General features: G+C 40.8%; 1 protein-coding gene across 4 annotated transcripts in view; it reads left to right on the top strand.

Annotated features, from left to right (window-relative positions):
• The window catches only part of LOC107225437 (protein Tob1), a 120,655-nt gene that overhangs the window by 65,829 nt on the left and 37,749 nt on the right, over positions 1 to 17,077 (top strand). Inside the window, exons 1-2 of one of the 4 annotated variants that reach the window (XM_046741318.1) lie at positions 1,853 to 2,014; positions 3,028 to 3,170. The exons of 2 other annotated variants lie outside the window; for them this stretch is intronic. The gene's annotated coding sequence lies outside the window, so the exon portion shown is untranslated. Of the gene's footprint in view, positions 1 to 1,852; positions 2,019 to 3,027; positions 3,171 to 17,077 lie in introns of those variants that run through there. One more of the 4 variants, XM_046741317.1, reaches the window with a different exon arrangement.

Raw genomic sequence — 17,077 nt, 5'->3', positions numbered from 1 at the left:
TTCCGCAAGCATCGTGCGGCTAGGTGCAAACCGGATGTTGGTAAAAAAAAGGATTCTAATCGTCTCGCGGTTTCCGTTGCGGAAATGCACGCGTCTGCACGTAACACACTCGCGTTGAAAATACGTCGGTACATGTAGAAAGATTCAACGCACGGCGTCTGTTGCCAAGCGATAATCTCCGAGTTATCCGGCTTTATTCTACAATCGTTCGTTGCGGGTTCAGCGCGTACAAAGTACACCGTGCTTACAGCTAGACCTGCGACACGTAAACATATAAATACAAATATAAATGTATACGTGATACGCGAAGAAACGTAGATGTGCAAAACATACATCGCGTGCAACTTCCGAGTCCGTCATTAATATATTACAGCCGTAACCATAATCTGTGTGTGAACGATGCAGAACTAATTGAAATCATTAACTTGTACGTAATCGCCACGTACGTCTCTGTAACGTCACCGTACAGTCGTTACTCACATTCATTGTCCGCATATCTGTACGTGCATGGAAATCTATCCGCCGCGACGACACACAAACCTTGACCTGATCTACGTCTCGCTTGAAAACAGAAAGAAATATTATAAAATTTCGTAAAAAGAAGTTGCTCAAATCAGTTACGACGACTTGGGAAGTCGTCGTTTCTCACCTGTATATACGAAATAAGACCGATTGCCCTCATTTTACTTTTTTGTTGTTTTTTTTTTTTTTTTTTTCTCGTTTGTTTTCGTAGGTATTGTAAAATGCGATTCAACGATTTTTTACACATCATATTAACAATAACAATTACGCTACACTTGAATTCGTATGATCTGGACGCAGCGGACTGTGATATCGCGGAATAAAAACTCCTCCGTCGAAGTTATATACGAAGGCCAAAGTGTTGAAGAGTTGAAAAGTTGAAAATAACAAGGAGTATTAATTTTGTATCGTTTTCGAATGAAGTAAAAAAACGTGATCGACCAATGTCTTCGAGCATCAAAAATCAGTACACCCATACCGCACAGGTAACAGTTAACCGGATGCACGCGTGGCGAATTCCAAAAAGAAAAAACTAGGCGATAACGACTACGTACGTACATCTGTAAATGTGTTGAATAAAAAACGCAGCGTGTAAAATTTTTTCCCTCAAAACAACCCGGCAAGCGTACGCGCAAGAAACGACGGCTTCGTAAGGGGGGTGGGGAAAAAATCGCAAGGGTAGTGGTAACGGGGGTAAGTAATCCCGAGAATAAGGGCCGTGCGGGGACGAGTTTCGTGGGCGTGGGCGAGGGCGAGGGCGAGGAGGAGGGCAGGAAGTCCGGGGGTTGATTCGCGCGCCCTCTACGCGAGCGCTCATCGACGGGGGTGGTTTGCCAGAGGCGCCGAGGGGAAGCGCTGCGGGGGAGGGTTGGGTGGGGTGAATGGGAGGCTCTGGGTTGGGGTGGGGGCGCCGTGTCCCAGTGGCACTAATGACGTCCCTCCCCCATCATCCCCCATCATCCCCCATCCACCCCCCAAGCCCCGCGGGCCACTTCGCGTGGCCCGGTTCCCCCTGTGACGTCACCAGCGTCGTCCCCCCTTACCTCGCAAACCCGTCCTCCCACCTTCGTTCCACCCCCAACCCCCAACCCTCAACACCCCCGCCGCACAGGCAAGGCGCCACCTGCGCGAGAACCTTACGGGAACATTGTGCGGTGTGTACGTCGTATACTATCGGCCGGCGGAGAATGGCGGAGGGGCGGGAGGAGAGGAGAGAGAGAGAGAGAGAGAGGAGAAGAGGGCAGTGAAGGAGGGGGCGGAGGAGAGAGGGAGGCAGCCGCGAAACTCTCGCGGTCCCAGCCAGCCGATACTCGCCAGTCTACCGTGGTGCCCCGTGCCGAGTACAGCTACACTCCATTTTATACCTAGTTACAATATTAATACATAACATATATAACATACATATATATATACACGTATAAAATAATATATATATATGTATATACATATATTACACACATACGCGTGAGACGTATTATCGAACCATATATACGTACGTACGTACACATTTATATAACACGTATATGCATATACATACATACATAAATAAATATCCACCCATCTGAAATATAAATCTTTTTATATATATATGTATATGTATACATATTCGTTGTGTGCATATAGATACGGGACCGTGTGTGTGTGTGTGTGAGTTTGTGTGCGTATGTGTCGATGGGTAGGTGCATCGCGCGTATGTTGTTAATTAACTTTTCGTTATACTTTATAAATCTGACTTCGCGAAAAGACGACGACGCTTTGCTATTATTATTTTTATTCGTTTCACTGACACCGCAGGATATCGCAAGACGAACGACAGTTTTTTAAGACTGATAACGTAATAATAATATTGTATCGTTGATGTCGTATGTTGTATACACGTGGGAATACGATTTTGAACATTTGAAGAAGAAAACGAGAACGTAAAAGGTGAAAGAAACGAATGCGAGACTCGTGGATTCGAACATTTTTGTACGTGCGTCTGATGATAGTCGTCAGGCGGGCATAAGATTGCATTTTTTTTTTTTTTTGTTTTTTTCTCAATCTTTTTCCTCACTTTCGAAGCTAAGCTTTTCGTTTCGTTTCGAAAGACACGCGAAGATTCAGTACCGTACTCGATCTGTAAACAAAACGAAAATGAATAAAAAACGTTACGTGAGAAAAGCAAGAATAAACAATATTAAAAAATCATAAACGAACAAAAACCGACTAAATTCAAGTAAGAAAAAACTCGAGACGTCTCCTGAGAATCATCTGATATTCTATGCACATACATACATACATTTCGTATATAAACGAAAAGGATTTAACCGATCGATTTCAAATAACAAGAAAAATATATTTTCTCTCAACGACGATATAAATTTTCAAATTCGTCCCGATTGCATCGTGTGTCTCTGCGTGTGTGTGTATGATTTTTTTTTTTTCTTCACATTTCCTATCGTCACCGTTCATTCGACAAGTTTTATACCATATTTGTACGCACACCGATAATAGTATTTCTCACAGGATTGATATTCGAAAAGTCAACGCGGTGTGTTCTGTGAAAAGTTCCAACATTATACGCGAGTGCTTGAAAACGGACAAGCCAAGTGTTTTACTTACGTTACTTCGATCCTCACCGTATGGTGGATATGCAGCTATAAAATCAAGTGAGTAGATTGTGAAAAGCCAAAGGATTACTATCTATAGTTTCGTATCTAAAAAAAAAAAAATCTTTTTTCTACCTTTTTCTTTCCCTCTTTCTCTCTATTCCTTCTTCTTTTTTTTTTTTTTGTTTTTCTTTTTTCACGAGAACCTGTACATCAAGTGACGACTCCAATTGCAATATTCTTCATAGAATTATACACAGCGGCCTGTGAGCCCGATGTTGGGTGTGAAATTATTCACAATGATAATTGAAGATTGAAGAAGAAGAAGAAGAGAACAATAAAGGGGAAATGAAAACGATAACGAAACAAAACGAAAAGTAGTGAAATTTTGAACGGCATCGCGTCAATTAGGCAACCTGTTGCGGGCCTCGTTGGCACCGATTTCTTGCCGAGATTGCATTGTATTTAAGAACGCATCATCTGTCATGGTCGAGTTATTTTTGAAACGACTCGTTCCGTCGAGCTCGCCTCTGACTGTACGTGCGTGTGTGCGTTTATATGGGCGTGTTGTAACTGCCCCAGATTCCATCTAATTTACCAATAGTTGGTCCAGTTAAATTTGTATATCGTTCCGAGGGCGCGGATTTAGGACCTGCGATATAATTATCGTCGTCGAAACGTATCGTTGCAACGAGGAGCCCGATTTTTCCTCATCCCCTCGTTTCTCTCACGCCCCCCGTTCAAAAATCCGTTCAATTCCAGCAAAAATTTCTCATCAACGGGTGTTAATTAGAAATATGAGATATGGCGTTAAAAAAAAAAAAAAAAAATTAAAAAATTACAGACTAGACAAGAAAAAAAAAAGTAATTAAAATTTTACCCGTTTTCGCAAGGCTCGTGTGTACATACGTGCCAAATTTTATCCCCGCCACGATAATGATCGGTATAACGAAACTGGCTGTTGTGTAAAAAAAAAAAAAAAAACTGGGAAATAAAAAATGCTGAACAATGCAAGTACGAAAAAAAAACGTTCGATCGCACGTTTTTTCTTTACGATTATCGCAAGTACGATAGAAACCTGTTACATTGAGATCCGGAAAACCGCCTGCCCATAATTAGTTGATCAAACAAACAACAGACTCTACAAATACAACCGCACAACGATTATCGATGATGTCAAAATACCGCTGCGGAAGAAAAGCTGCGAAGCGTTGCACGTGTCGCGTCTGAAACTGGCCGGATCGGATCGATCGATCCGATCGATCGACACCACCAATTTCAATCAATGCCCCCCGATATCGCTGGTTGTGTAATTCCGTGATTGGTTCCGCTCCGCTTCGCCTGCCACTGCAGACGTTCCGCTTCCTTCCGTTATTTTGATTTTTTTTTTTCGTCCGATTGAAGTTCGCTTTTGTGAATTTATTTTCTTTTTTTATGACTAATTTACGAGGTACGTTTGACACGCATTTAAAAAACATAGTTCTTTGCACGCAGATACTGGCACAAAGTGAGAATAATCATTTACAAGAGAGTGAAATTCGTGAGGTTAATGTATCGATTCGTTTCTGGGAACAATGATTATTTCGTAACTGTAGGATCGTGTCTGAATTTGAGAAATCCATTTTTAAAAATCAAAGTTTATTCAAACTCTTTTGAATTCGTTCCTAATTTTCAAAACGATGATTTTAGTTTCAATATTTCGTTACATTGTAACGAGACTGACTTCAATATGATTCATTTTTCCTATCTTCGGTTATACTTCTTCTATCTAACGTGTTCCGGTTTAATTGCTGATTAGTTTTCACGGCATAGTTGCTGCGTCACGTGTTCGGTCGATCTCTTTTAATCAATTTCAACGTACAGGATTCTAATACCGCTAATTATATTCGATCAAAGAAATTCGCCGGAGGGAATTCCCCGCGTTTTAGAAAATTTATACGCGCGTCAGACGTCGATACGTCCCAACACAAATTCGGACGATCAAGTTTTTCGCCGTGGAGAAACCGCGTTAGATTCTCAACACATCGTATCGTCGATCCGATGACGAATCGAACAATCTATACATGTAGCCGCGCATTTACCGACACTTAGGTATTTATACACGCGAATGACGTAAACAGGACGACGATTCCAATTGCAATAAAACGAATTCAATTCCGATTGTCAACCGCACAAAACGTTCAGCTGGCGTACGATACGAGCGAAATGCGCAGCTCGAATGCGCACGGCTTGAGAATAAACTTATCGACTAGATATATATATATATAATTTATCACTTGACGTAATATTTATAGAAAATAATCCATATTACCGCCCTGCCTCGCGTTGTGGCTTGTAACACAACTGATCCGAAAGCGTATACCTCTATACACATGTGTATTATTGAAACGCGGAATCGCTTATATATGCACACGTATAGATATAATAATAACTTGTACGAAGTCACGCGAAGTTCGCGCGTCGTGACGCAGTCTAGTTATATATTTTTGCGTACAGCAATATAGTCTCGATCTGTGCTGCACGCATGATGTGCAAAAATAAATTCGCGTGTCACGTATTTAGGTATAATGATGGCGACGATGACGACGATGATACAAAGTACGCGTCTGCGATTATGACGTTTCATCCGCTACGCGTGAGGCGGGAAGATTTTTCTCTCTTCGCGTCGATTCAAAAATACTCGGACGGCAAATGCCTGACCGATAGGTGCCTGAGACTTTTTAAATCGCTAAAAATATTGCTTCGAAAATACGTGACAGCCTTCGTTTGAATTTAGGTCTCGCCCTGATTTCGGACCGTCTTCTAAGCTCAGTTTTTTTTTTTTTTGTTGTGTCTCTAAGCTTTGTATGTTCTAATTATTGCGATCTATTTTTTTCCAACCACCGTGAAAAGTCTAACCGATGTTTTTGAAAAATATATTCAATTCTCAGCGTGCAAGGTTAATCATTCTAACGAATAGTTAGACGTGTTTAAAAAAAAAAAAAAGAAACAAAAAACCGATCGGGTATGAAAACGGTGATGAAATTTCAGCGTGAAAATTTTTCCTCGAATTTGTTGCCGTGCAGTGAATTGTTGTTGAGACGTCAGGAAGAAAATCGATGAATCGCCTCAACGACTCAAGTATAAATCAATTAAAAAAAAAAAAAAATACTATACACGGACACACTTGACACTGCAAACTATAGTTTCAGAGACAATAATCCAATTTTGAAATTCACGGTATATAATTTCTTGAGTTCGCCAAGTTCTTTATCAGATTAGGTTAGGTCAAGGTAAACTCTACGCCGTATTAGAGATCGTAACAAGTCTATATAGGTATGTATTTATTCAGAAGCTATGAATAATTTTTGCTGCACATCGAATCCGATACGATAGTATAGCGAGTAAAAATAAAAAAAGGAAACATTACGGAAACGATTGTCGGAATTTAATCGATGTGGAAGGAAAAGGTGAAAAAATTGAAAAAAATTGAATTGCCCCTGACATTTTTCGCACCAAATTAAGGGTGAAACAATCGAGTCGTCGGACTGCAACGCTGGAAAGGAAAATGCACGGGTGGTGAAAAGCGAATCCCTTGGAAAGCCTCGCGTCGTTCTGGGCGCGTCTAGCAGTGGGTCGAACCTCGGTGTTTGCCTCACATATAACGACCCAATTCGCGCTTGATCAATAACCGACCCCCGCCCCGCTTCGTCGGCCTTTCCTCTCCGTTTCCCCGTTTCAGCGTTTCGCCATTCTTGGCTATCTCGGCTCTTCTCGCTACCTACGTACGTACGCCAAGTATGACTAACAATGACCAAATGTAAGCGATTATTTTTACTCGTAATCGTTTTTTTTTCACTCCCTTTCATTAAAGTATAAATTATTGTCAATTGTCTTGCTTGCTAAGAGCCCATTCCATGTAACAAGTGAAAGATGAATGAATATTTTCACCTGATGTTGAAAAATATTTTAATTAAACTATAAATTGTCAAGAAAACTTTTCAGCTATTAAGACTAGGTACTGAAATTTACACAAAATTTTGGTTTCAAAAAAATACCAAATAACCGATAAATCGATTAATTTTTACCGAAAAAATACTCTCTTATTCGGGGTTCCATTAAGTTTTTCTGTTTTTTTTTTTTTTTGCTCCAGAAGATTAAAACTACAGCTAAGAAAAATTTCAGCGTCTTTGCGATAACGCTTTGAACATATTCTTCAAATTCAAATTACAAGAAAATTTAGTTCAAGTATCCGTTTGCACAACTGTTTACTGCACTTTTTTCCAGTCAAAAAAAGAAGCCTTGACACGAATATATTATATTCATCGCTGAACGAACGTCAACTTATCGCAATAGTTGAAATAAAAAATAAAGTTAGACCATCCATAATTAGAAAGATGATAGTAACACGGTTAACTTCAAAATTTTCTGTTCACCGTTACAAAAGTTCCTCTACTTTTTCCATAAAAAAGCATATTTTTTGGTTTATAGTAAACATTGAAAATATACAAGTTACTCGTTCTTTTCTCCTTGCAATTTTTCCACCCCTTACATGGTTTTGAATATTTTTCTGCGGTTTCGCAATTACGTTGCCTGTGCGTACAATTCGGAGGCGATGTTAAATCTGAGGCTGAATCATTCAACACTGAATTTTCGTAGCCCGTGTGCGTACATAGGTTTATACGTATACATTCATATATTACAACACGTATGGTTACATATATTTACTTTTCGAGGATCATCATTTTTGGCGCGTCAAAACAGCACCGGCCAAGAATTCGGCGTCTCGACTTTCTCGGCCCGTGCAAGAATCACGCACATTACACACTCTGTGCAACTTGGGATTGTATCAGGGTACGGCTAGTCATCGGTCCTTTAAATATAGATACCGATACCTCTCATCTCCTCGCCAAGCTCCGTACCACGTGACCGGGGACAGGCCGCAGAGGCTTTTAAACACAGTTTGTCCCAGGGATGTACAGAAATAGGAGATAAATTCACAAACCGCTTCAACTGTCTATGGACACGGTATGACCGACTCTGCAGGTATCACTGTTGGAAAAATTTAACTAACAATAAACATAATTTCGCAACAGGTCCGCTTTGTGTTTAATTGTGTCATTCGTTAGGTTTCTGATGAAATGAACATGATGCAAATATTTGTCATTTTAACGTTTAATTTGTAAATTTTACTTTAAAAAATTGTTAAATCAATCCAGAAACCTTACAGGACTTGACGGGACATTTCTTCCTTCCAACCGTGTGGGTAAGATTTTTTTCTTTCAACGGGCGAAGCTTGATAAGGAAATTTGAAAAGCTTGAATTTTTTTTTTTTATTCCAACACTGTATATAACGTTTTATCAAAGTTTCGCAAAAATTTTGTTAACGCAAAATTTTAAAAGTCTTTATTATAGTTCGCTATATTTGCATCTCGGGAACGAATCTACAGACTGTTCTTTTTTTTTCTCTACCTTCTTTATTCTGTTTTCATTTCGCCGTTCTGTCTGGCTTGTTTCGTAGAAACATACGGATCCTGTTTCTACGAATCGGAGCGAAAAATCGCATCGTATCAACGGGTCGCCGCCTCTCGCAGCGCGTTAGTAGCAAAGATCCGTGGAGGTCAGGCAACGCAAGTGGAAATCCGTACGTGTCGAACTTTCATACTCTAGCCAACTGCAATCCTCTGCAATTTCATTCATGCACATTGCAGGAAAAACGCAATTGAGAAGAAAAAAAAAAAAGAAACGAAACTAAATTTCTGAAACGTGTTTCTTTACTCAAATTCAAAGGTACTTTCAGCCAATATATACGAAAATTCCGTTCGACAAATAGTTAAATTTTAGTTTCGTTGGATTATTATTATATTGGATCTCGTTGGTTTCGTCTCTGGATTAAATTCAATTATTCAAACTCGGTAACGGATTTCTTTGGACACTTTTGCGACGTCCTAAAGTCTGCACACCTATCCAACTGTAAATAATTCATGATAAATCCGTCGAGGTGTATCAAAATCCGAAAAATGAAAAACGCGACAAAAAAAGTCTCCGCGTGATTTCTGCAACCGATTCCAAAATTTGGCCGCAAAAATCTCGTCGTTTTTTAAATCCCAGTGCTGCACGCGGCGCAAATTCAGACGCAATTTGCTGCTGTATTTGCATGACTTTTTTTTAACAACGCGTGCGTGTGTGTATGTGTGTGTGTGTGTAACCTACGCACGGTTTGCAGATATTTAGAGAACGCTCGAGCTGTGGCTGACTAACTTTAAACGCTATTTTAGAAAGAGCCGTTGCTGTTGGCCACCAAAATTATCCACCTCTGCAGTTTACAACCTTTAACATTATAATATGTCCCACCGGGTTTATGCGCGGAATAATACGCGGGTCTGCGGTGCTGACTCGAACTAAAGTCGTATTAAATTAACACGCGCAATATTGCCACAGCTGCAAGCTGCAGCAGCTGCGTGTTATTCGAAAATGTGATATAACGGCGTTGAGGCAAGAGAGCTTTTAAATATCTAAAACGTGTCCGTCTTTTCGCCTTTCCATAAAAAGCTAAGGCTGCCAGCTTTATCCGGTTTTCGAATCGGGGGGAAAAAAGGAAAGCTCGGGAGGTAAGGAAGTGATGGCGTCGCGGGTAAAACCGGCGGCTCGATCTCGTGCTTGCAGCTTGCGTGCGAGTTACGCGCGGTCACGTGACAAACGATCTACCCTGTATATATATATATATATACGTACGTACATAAATATACGCATACGTACGTAAATGCATCCATACATACGCCGGACGTTCGCGCAGACGACCCATATATTTATAAATGGCGAAATTTAATACCCGACTGCGAGTAGACGCATTTTTCCAAGATCTTACGATACGCACGGACGGCTTCTTCGTCGCAAAAGAAAAATAGAAACAAGAAACGATTCTCTCACGGCTAATTCGAGAAGAAAAATGAATCTGTCAAACAACATCGAGACGTTTTAAAGAAATAACGATTTAATAGCTTGTGCAAAAATTTTCATTAATTTATGGTGATTGATTACCGGTTTTTTCGGGTTTTTGCCCCCCTCCCCCCTGCCCCTCTGGTTTCTCCTCCATATTTAATGTATCAGGAGACTATTGTTCGCCAATTTTTTGCTCCCCGAACAAGTTACTCGATCTCACGATCGTGATATCACGCAATGCGTGAGCGTAAAACGCTCTTTAATCTTTAATCTTTCATCTTTCATCTTTGAATGAACGACGAGGCGGGGATAAAACGTCGATCGGTCCAACAATGGAACGACGATGATCGCATGTTTCGAAACCCGCGCAAAATCCTCTATTCTCTCGCCTTGTTATAACACACACGTTTTACCTTAACGGGAAACAGAGCCCCAAATCCGAATGTGTATGCAGACTTATTGTCTTCTTAAGACTTCGTTATGTCTCTCTATGACTCATGAATTCCAGCTGGTCTCTGGAGGAGAAAATTTGCGTACTTTCGGTTGGTCGAAAGAGACGAAAAAAAAAAAAAAAAAAAAACAAACCTCCAAAAGTGCATATATTTATTTCGTCGCTTACTTATTGTTCAATTATTATCGGCAAATTCTCCAATTGTAACTTGGACTCAAAAAGGTATTTCATTTTGTTATTTACCAGGTATGCAATGGGTAATTATGTTAGGTACAGTAAAACGTGGTGCATAATTGTCGATGGTAAATTTTAAGTCTATCACATTCTTTCAGCTACAAATAAGGCCTTGACATCAATTTTCTTATCACACCTTTACAAAAGTCAAATTTCAGCAACATTCTCGTATGAAAATATAAATCGAGTGACTAAATATTTTGGCTAACCTGCAGTTAAAAATTTCGTTATCATATAGTTTTTGGCCATCGTAAAAAATACGAAAATAGCTGTTCAAGACTGTGCACAGTATAAACTACAAATAGAACATTCTCCTCTTTGTCTGAGTACCTAAGCCAAATTTACAGGTCGGGTGTAAATCGTTGACGAAAGAAAAGTTAAAAAAAAAAAAAAACAAGCAAATAGGTACAATATTATTATTTTACATTCTTGTCTTTACACTCGTCTACAATTGCGTCTATGAGTTTGCACCGAGATTCGCTTTACACGGGAATATATCTAGATAAAAGTGCTTGAAAATGGTAAATATACGAATCATATATACTCGGATGTATCGACCGAGTTATCTGGATCTTTAGTTTCACCAATTGATCGAAAAATGTTCGGCTCCACAAGTCATTTGCGCAACGAACTGTGAAATAGTTGCGGTGAATTCCTTGCGATGTGATTTTCGCTCACGCAAAGTTTAATGCGGGATCGTGAAAAATAAATGGCGAGGATTCCTGGTCCATAATTAAATCCCGATTCATCGCGTATAAGAAAGATTTTTGGCTCGCGTTTAGGCTATCCCTCGATCTGACTAAACATACGGCTAAAAATATACCCGACCGGTGTCTCGGGGAATAAGAATAAGAATAAGAATAAGACGAAAAGATCAGGCGTGCATGGATTTGTCAAACCGGCCAACCTGCAGCTGCACGAATCCGTTGAGCAACTCGTCTCAATCCCTGGCCAATTTTAATTTAAGACTGATTGACTACCCTCAAATGTCACTCTCCGCATTCCGGCTTCACTTTGATTATACCTGCAGATACTTCGTTCATCTGCAGATCGAAAATTCGGGGCGGGATTCAAGTTCCGGATTTGAAAAGTACCGAAGGCAACAAATTCCGACAAGTCAAAGTTCCGAAAATGAGAAAATTTAAAAATCGTCAACATCGAAAAACCGGATGAGCGAATTTTTATCTTTGTAAAATTTCACGACTTTGATCTTTCTTTGTTTCGGATTTACCATATTTTCACATTCGGAATCCTGGCCATTCCGATTTTCGGTTTTTATCATTTTTTACACCCACTCGTCGAGCAAACTACGCCGTGTGAGTATATTTTATTTTTCGAAACTTTGCCCTATCGTGACTTGAACTTTCGGAACTTTGTTCCGTCCGCTCTCCGACCATTCGAGACTTTGCTGTTTCTTCAAAGTTTCATTTCTTCGCATCAAGTTGAATTAGGCGCATTGGAAACCTTTCAAATTCGGAACTTCAACCCTGTACCGAAAATTCGCCCCCAACTTACCTGTTAATTAACGCACCTGGACACCTACGTAGGTGCGCTTTCGACGCTTTTCCGTGCGCACGTAAGCCGTTGGCTTCTAACCGCGAACACCGGTTATAAATTAAATGCCCGTTACGCGCGGTTACGTCGCGGCGATTATGCTGTTGCGTTTAATAACCATTTCGATTAACTGCACGGGCTTAACCACCGGCCACGTGTTCTTCCTCGTCGACAAGGTCAACCTTACACTTCGCGTTGCTCGCTAAATCACGTAATTCTAAAACAACTCCACAGCGATGCACGTGCACTTATGCAACGAGAACGAACCGCAGTGCGGGACGCAGGGTTTCAATTTCCACGATGTATTTCTACGGCTTGTCAACTTACGCCTATGGATACTTCCACGTTACTACTTTACACGGGGTTAATCAGACCCAAGAAAACTTCGGAGCTTTATTACTGTGCGCAACGTTACGTTAAACGCAGTTAACGACTCGAACGAAATTCTGAGATGAAATTCAACTCCGATCTTGGTTGTAGCAAAAAACGAGAACATAAAAAAAAAAAAAAAAACTACTTCGTCTTCGAAGAAACAAAAAGTGGCACTTGCATCCTTTCTGAATTCCCCTCTTTTCGATCGCGGTAAATTTCTTTTTCGTACGTAAAAACTTTTCATTCGATCCTTGTCAAATTGCCGCGTATCTCGATCGGTCGTCGAGTAACCGGATTCGCCTGCGGAAATACCGCGGCAACGTCGCGACTCTTTAGGTCTGCGTTTGCGCGTAGGATAGACGCGCGTGGTCTTCATGAATGGGCCAAGTTGCGGAGCTGCGTAGAAACGCGAACGCGTCTTGGACCGTCCGCAAGTGGACGGTTGTTATTCGGTCACGTCCGTTGCGTCGAAACGTCGCCGGTGTTGTTACGTGTTACGTGGGGTTTGCGTAACCCGGTAATAACAACACCGGACAACGACGGCATCCACCCACCACCACCGCCTCGCTCAGCATCGATCGTTGAACCATACATGAGGAAAGTACGCGCATCTCGACGAAATTAATTCAATTGATTGTTAATTTTGTTTTTTCCTATTTTTAACCCTGTTTTTTTTTTTTTTTTTGTTTTTTTTTTCTCAGGTGTCCATGTATATTTCTAAATTAGTTGGATGTGTGAGTAAAAAAAAATCGGCTCGCACCGGAATTCGCGAGTCTCTTTGACGGACAGCGAAATTATGCGCCTTATCAAAGACAAACGGGCAGCTGGTAGAATCGAGATCGAGATGAACGCGGATAAAGTCGGTTAATTCCGGATCCTCTTACCGCCGCAAACTTGCTAAATCAAGATCGAAACTACGTGATCTTTGCAGGTTAAAGTTTTCGACGTTGTTGCAACGATGCGTTTTCAGAAAAGATCCATAAACAACGGAATTCAATTGACGAACACAAGTTTTGTAAATTCAACCAATTCGATTGTTCCAACACTCGCAAAACGTTGACTTCCGTTTCTACGCTTCCTTGCCAATTGTTAAAACTTCAGCCTCGTGAGAAAAGCGACCGTGGAAGAAATCGGATCAAGTAATAATCGAAGATGAATTTTGAAAGAATTATCACTCTGAGCCCTTTTTTATAACCCAAGAACGGTAACACGGTGCGTAAAAAAAATTTAAATTTCCCGCCACGAGAGAACAGCTTACGTTTTCGACTCGAGACACCGACCGTAATTCAATTTCATTACTCGAGAATAAAAAAAAAAAAAAAAAAAAAAAACGAAGAAAACGAGATGGGATTCGCAATATTGGGGCGTTTTTTCACCCCTCCAGTTACCGAAATAGGTAACCTAAATTGAATAAGAAATACCGTTAACGTTCCAGGGTGCATTCCGTATAAAATCGGCAGCCGACGGGATTGGGCGACATGTTATAAAATGAAACGCAGGTGGATAGGTAAGTTATGTCACGCGGCGCATCGCGATTAGGTTTCTGCCAGCTGATTCACGCCCCGGTCACTCGACGAGCACGTGGTAAAATATAAGCCTAGGTTATACTCGTATAAACGCATAATTCGAGAGCTTAGGTGTGTGTTGGTACGGCATCGCGCGCATGTTCACTCGGTTTCATTCATTCGTTGGATAATCGTCCGGTTCCTGTTTGCCGTTCACGGTCACTCCGAGCAAAGCAAAAGCTGCCGCCGCAGTTCCAAACCGACGCTCTACGCCGAATGTGCAGCGACGATGACAATTACGCCTCCGGCCTCAAGGTTCCGCGTAGCGGCGTTGGTTCTTTTTTTTTTTTTGTTTTTTTTGTTTTTTTCATTTACTCTTATTTATTTATACAGTTACGATGCCGATGATGACGACGCGCTTTTGCCTCATCCTTCTTTTATCCTCCTTTTCTAACAATTTCTTACACCTGCTGCGTCATCTTCTGACCGTTCCTTTCTTCAGGGTGTTTATACAGCTGGAAAACTTGGAAATGTCATGGAATTTTTGTTCCAAATATTTTAGGCCACCCTGTTTCTTCCTCCGAAGCTTGTGTAGTGACGGTAAATGATTCTTGTGGCAAATCTATAAGACACAGCCACGTTTTTTTTTTTTGTTTTTTGTTTCTAGAGCTCGTCGAGGATTTGGAAACTTTTGAACGTAGCTTTCCTTTATCTGCAAGAGTTTAGTCAGCGTTCGCTTAAGTTCGTGATCCCCGGCCGACTCGGCTTACAAATGTCCTTATATTTTTAAAAACTATTGATCCGGAAGAGGCTGAAGTTGGTAACGTTAACGTAACGGAACATCGGGATGAAAAATCATCGTTACAGAATTTTGGAAAGACTTTTTAAGAGTTCGATTTTAAAATCACGAGTATGTTTTGTTTATCATGGATCGAGTAAATTTCAACTTATTTTCAAGTTACCAACTTCGACCTCGTTGATCCGATTGTAACGAGATAACACAGCGAGAAATCTGGTCAGACGTTGTAGCTACCCATTAAAAAAAAAAAGAACCAGAATCGGTTCAGCAGTTTTCGAGATATAAACGAACACATAGTCATGGACAAGTTGAGTTTAGGTATCGAATACGTAGAAGAAGAGGAGAGAAGATGTACATGCGAACAGTGCAAGGTCTTGCGTATAGTACGATAGGTACTTGCGTGATGTTTGAACAGCGTATGTGATTAGTGATTCGGGTATATAACGTGATGTATCAGGCGTGTGTGTGTGTACGTATAGATTTAACGCGCACCGTTAATAATAATTACTCTTTCAGCAAAGTCGCATGAGCCCCAAAGTTGGGAGGACCGTTTATATTGCGCCGTTGGTTGGTTATTATACCCAATTCCGCGGAGAGAGGGAATAATCGATAATTAAAGTCGTGTTGTAATCCTACTTTTATCGACCGAGCAAAACTCACCCCATCTCATAATGCGTAGCAATGGCTATGTGTCTCTGAGCAGCACACATTTTTTACGATTTTCGAGACACGAGTAACTTGTCTGGAAGTTTGAACCCTTTACGTTCGTTTGTTTATTCAATATAGGTAGAAAAAGGGTGAATTTACTCGGTCGGTAAGGGTAAGAGTACTACGTGAGCTTGATGATGTTTGCGATGAATAAAAATAAAATGTACGACTAAACGAAGACAATCGAATATTATCGAATCGGCCATGGTCACGATCGCTTCTTCGGTCACTATATACGCGTGTACAAACGACTTGCGTGTCGTTTTATTGCATCGGATCAAAGTCGCGTTTCTATTATACCGTACGGCGTTGCAGTATTGCGGTGTCCGCGAGATTATTCTGGAACAATTACGCGCAGCGTGAAAACTGGAATCAGGCAATAAAAGGCACGAGAGGAAAAGGTCCGAAGAATTCTACTCACAGCTTGCAGGAGAAATATAATCAGCGGCTCGGAATTTTCCTGTTTTTGAATTTTCCGTTCTCAGCTGGGATTGCAGAGAAATGTTTATTATAATTCTACGTTTGTTCGACAGAAATGTGAGTCGAAAAATAACGTCGTTTCGCCGAAGCCTCTCAAAGGCTGTAAACCGCTGATTCGTTATGATCAATATCTAGCCGTTCCGGCCGAGCGGCGATAAAACGATATCTCTGGATTTGTTACACGTATACTACACATATTACTCTCTCCGATACCTCTAGAGATAATTACATTTGTGTATATGATATTTCAACGAAATTTCAGTGCGTCAAACGCACAGATTATACACACATACGTACGTATGACGAGGACACAAGGGTGACCGTGTTTAATTTTTCCCGGTACCAACGTGCACCGTAATTCAGTCGATTTAGCAAACGTGTCATTCCCCATTAGATCTGCAATAATTCAACAATTTGAATCGTCATTTGTCTGGGATTTGATCGTGCAGGACAAGGGTCATGTTTTCGTATCAACTTGTGAACAAAGTTTATACAGTTGACGAGTATCGACTTATCGAATTGTGCAATTAGGTGATAAACGTGTCGATTATAAAAATCTTTTAATCGTGTTCGCTACCCGCACTATTCATTCGAAATATTTACGCAATGATCCGGGATCGATACACGTATCGGTGTCGGTTTTTTAATTATCGTACACCGTGTGCTTAAAATCGCTGTTCACGCAGCCCGGCCTGCAATTAATGATAAAAAACGTAGACTAATCTCCTAGAAATTTTCCCCATGGTTTTAACCGTCAAGATTTATCATCACACCGAATAAGAAATATTACCCTTCCGGTTTATTCGGCCCCGCAACGCTGCTGCTCGGGATTATAATGGAAAACGCTTGTGTAACACCGGATATTAAGTTTACCCTGAACCAGGACCGGGGCATTGAAGCGGGAGCTTTGCGGTAGCTTTGCGGGTAAGGGCGGAAATGCGGA

Source organism: Neodiprion lecontei, chromosome 5 (assembly GCF_021901455.1).
Source record: "Neodiprion lecontei isolate iyNeoLeco1 chromosome 5, iyNeoLeco1.1, whole genome shotgun sequence".
Lineage (NCBI taxonomy): Eukaryota > Metazoa > Arthropoda > Insecta > Hymenoptera > Diprionidae > Neodiprion > Neodiprion lecontei.
The sequence above is the reverse complement of the archived record's forward strand: the minus strand, read 5'-3'. Positions and strand labels throughout refer to the sequence as shown.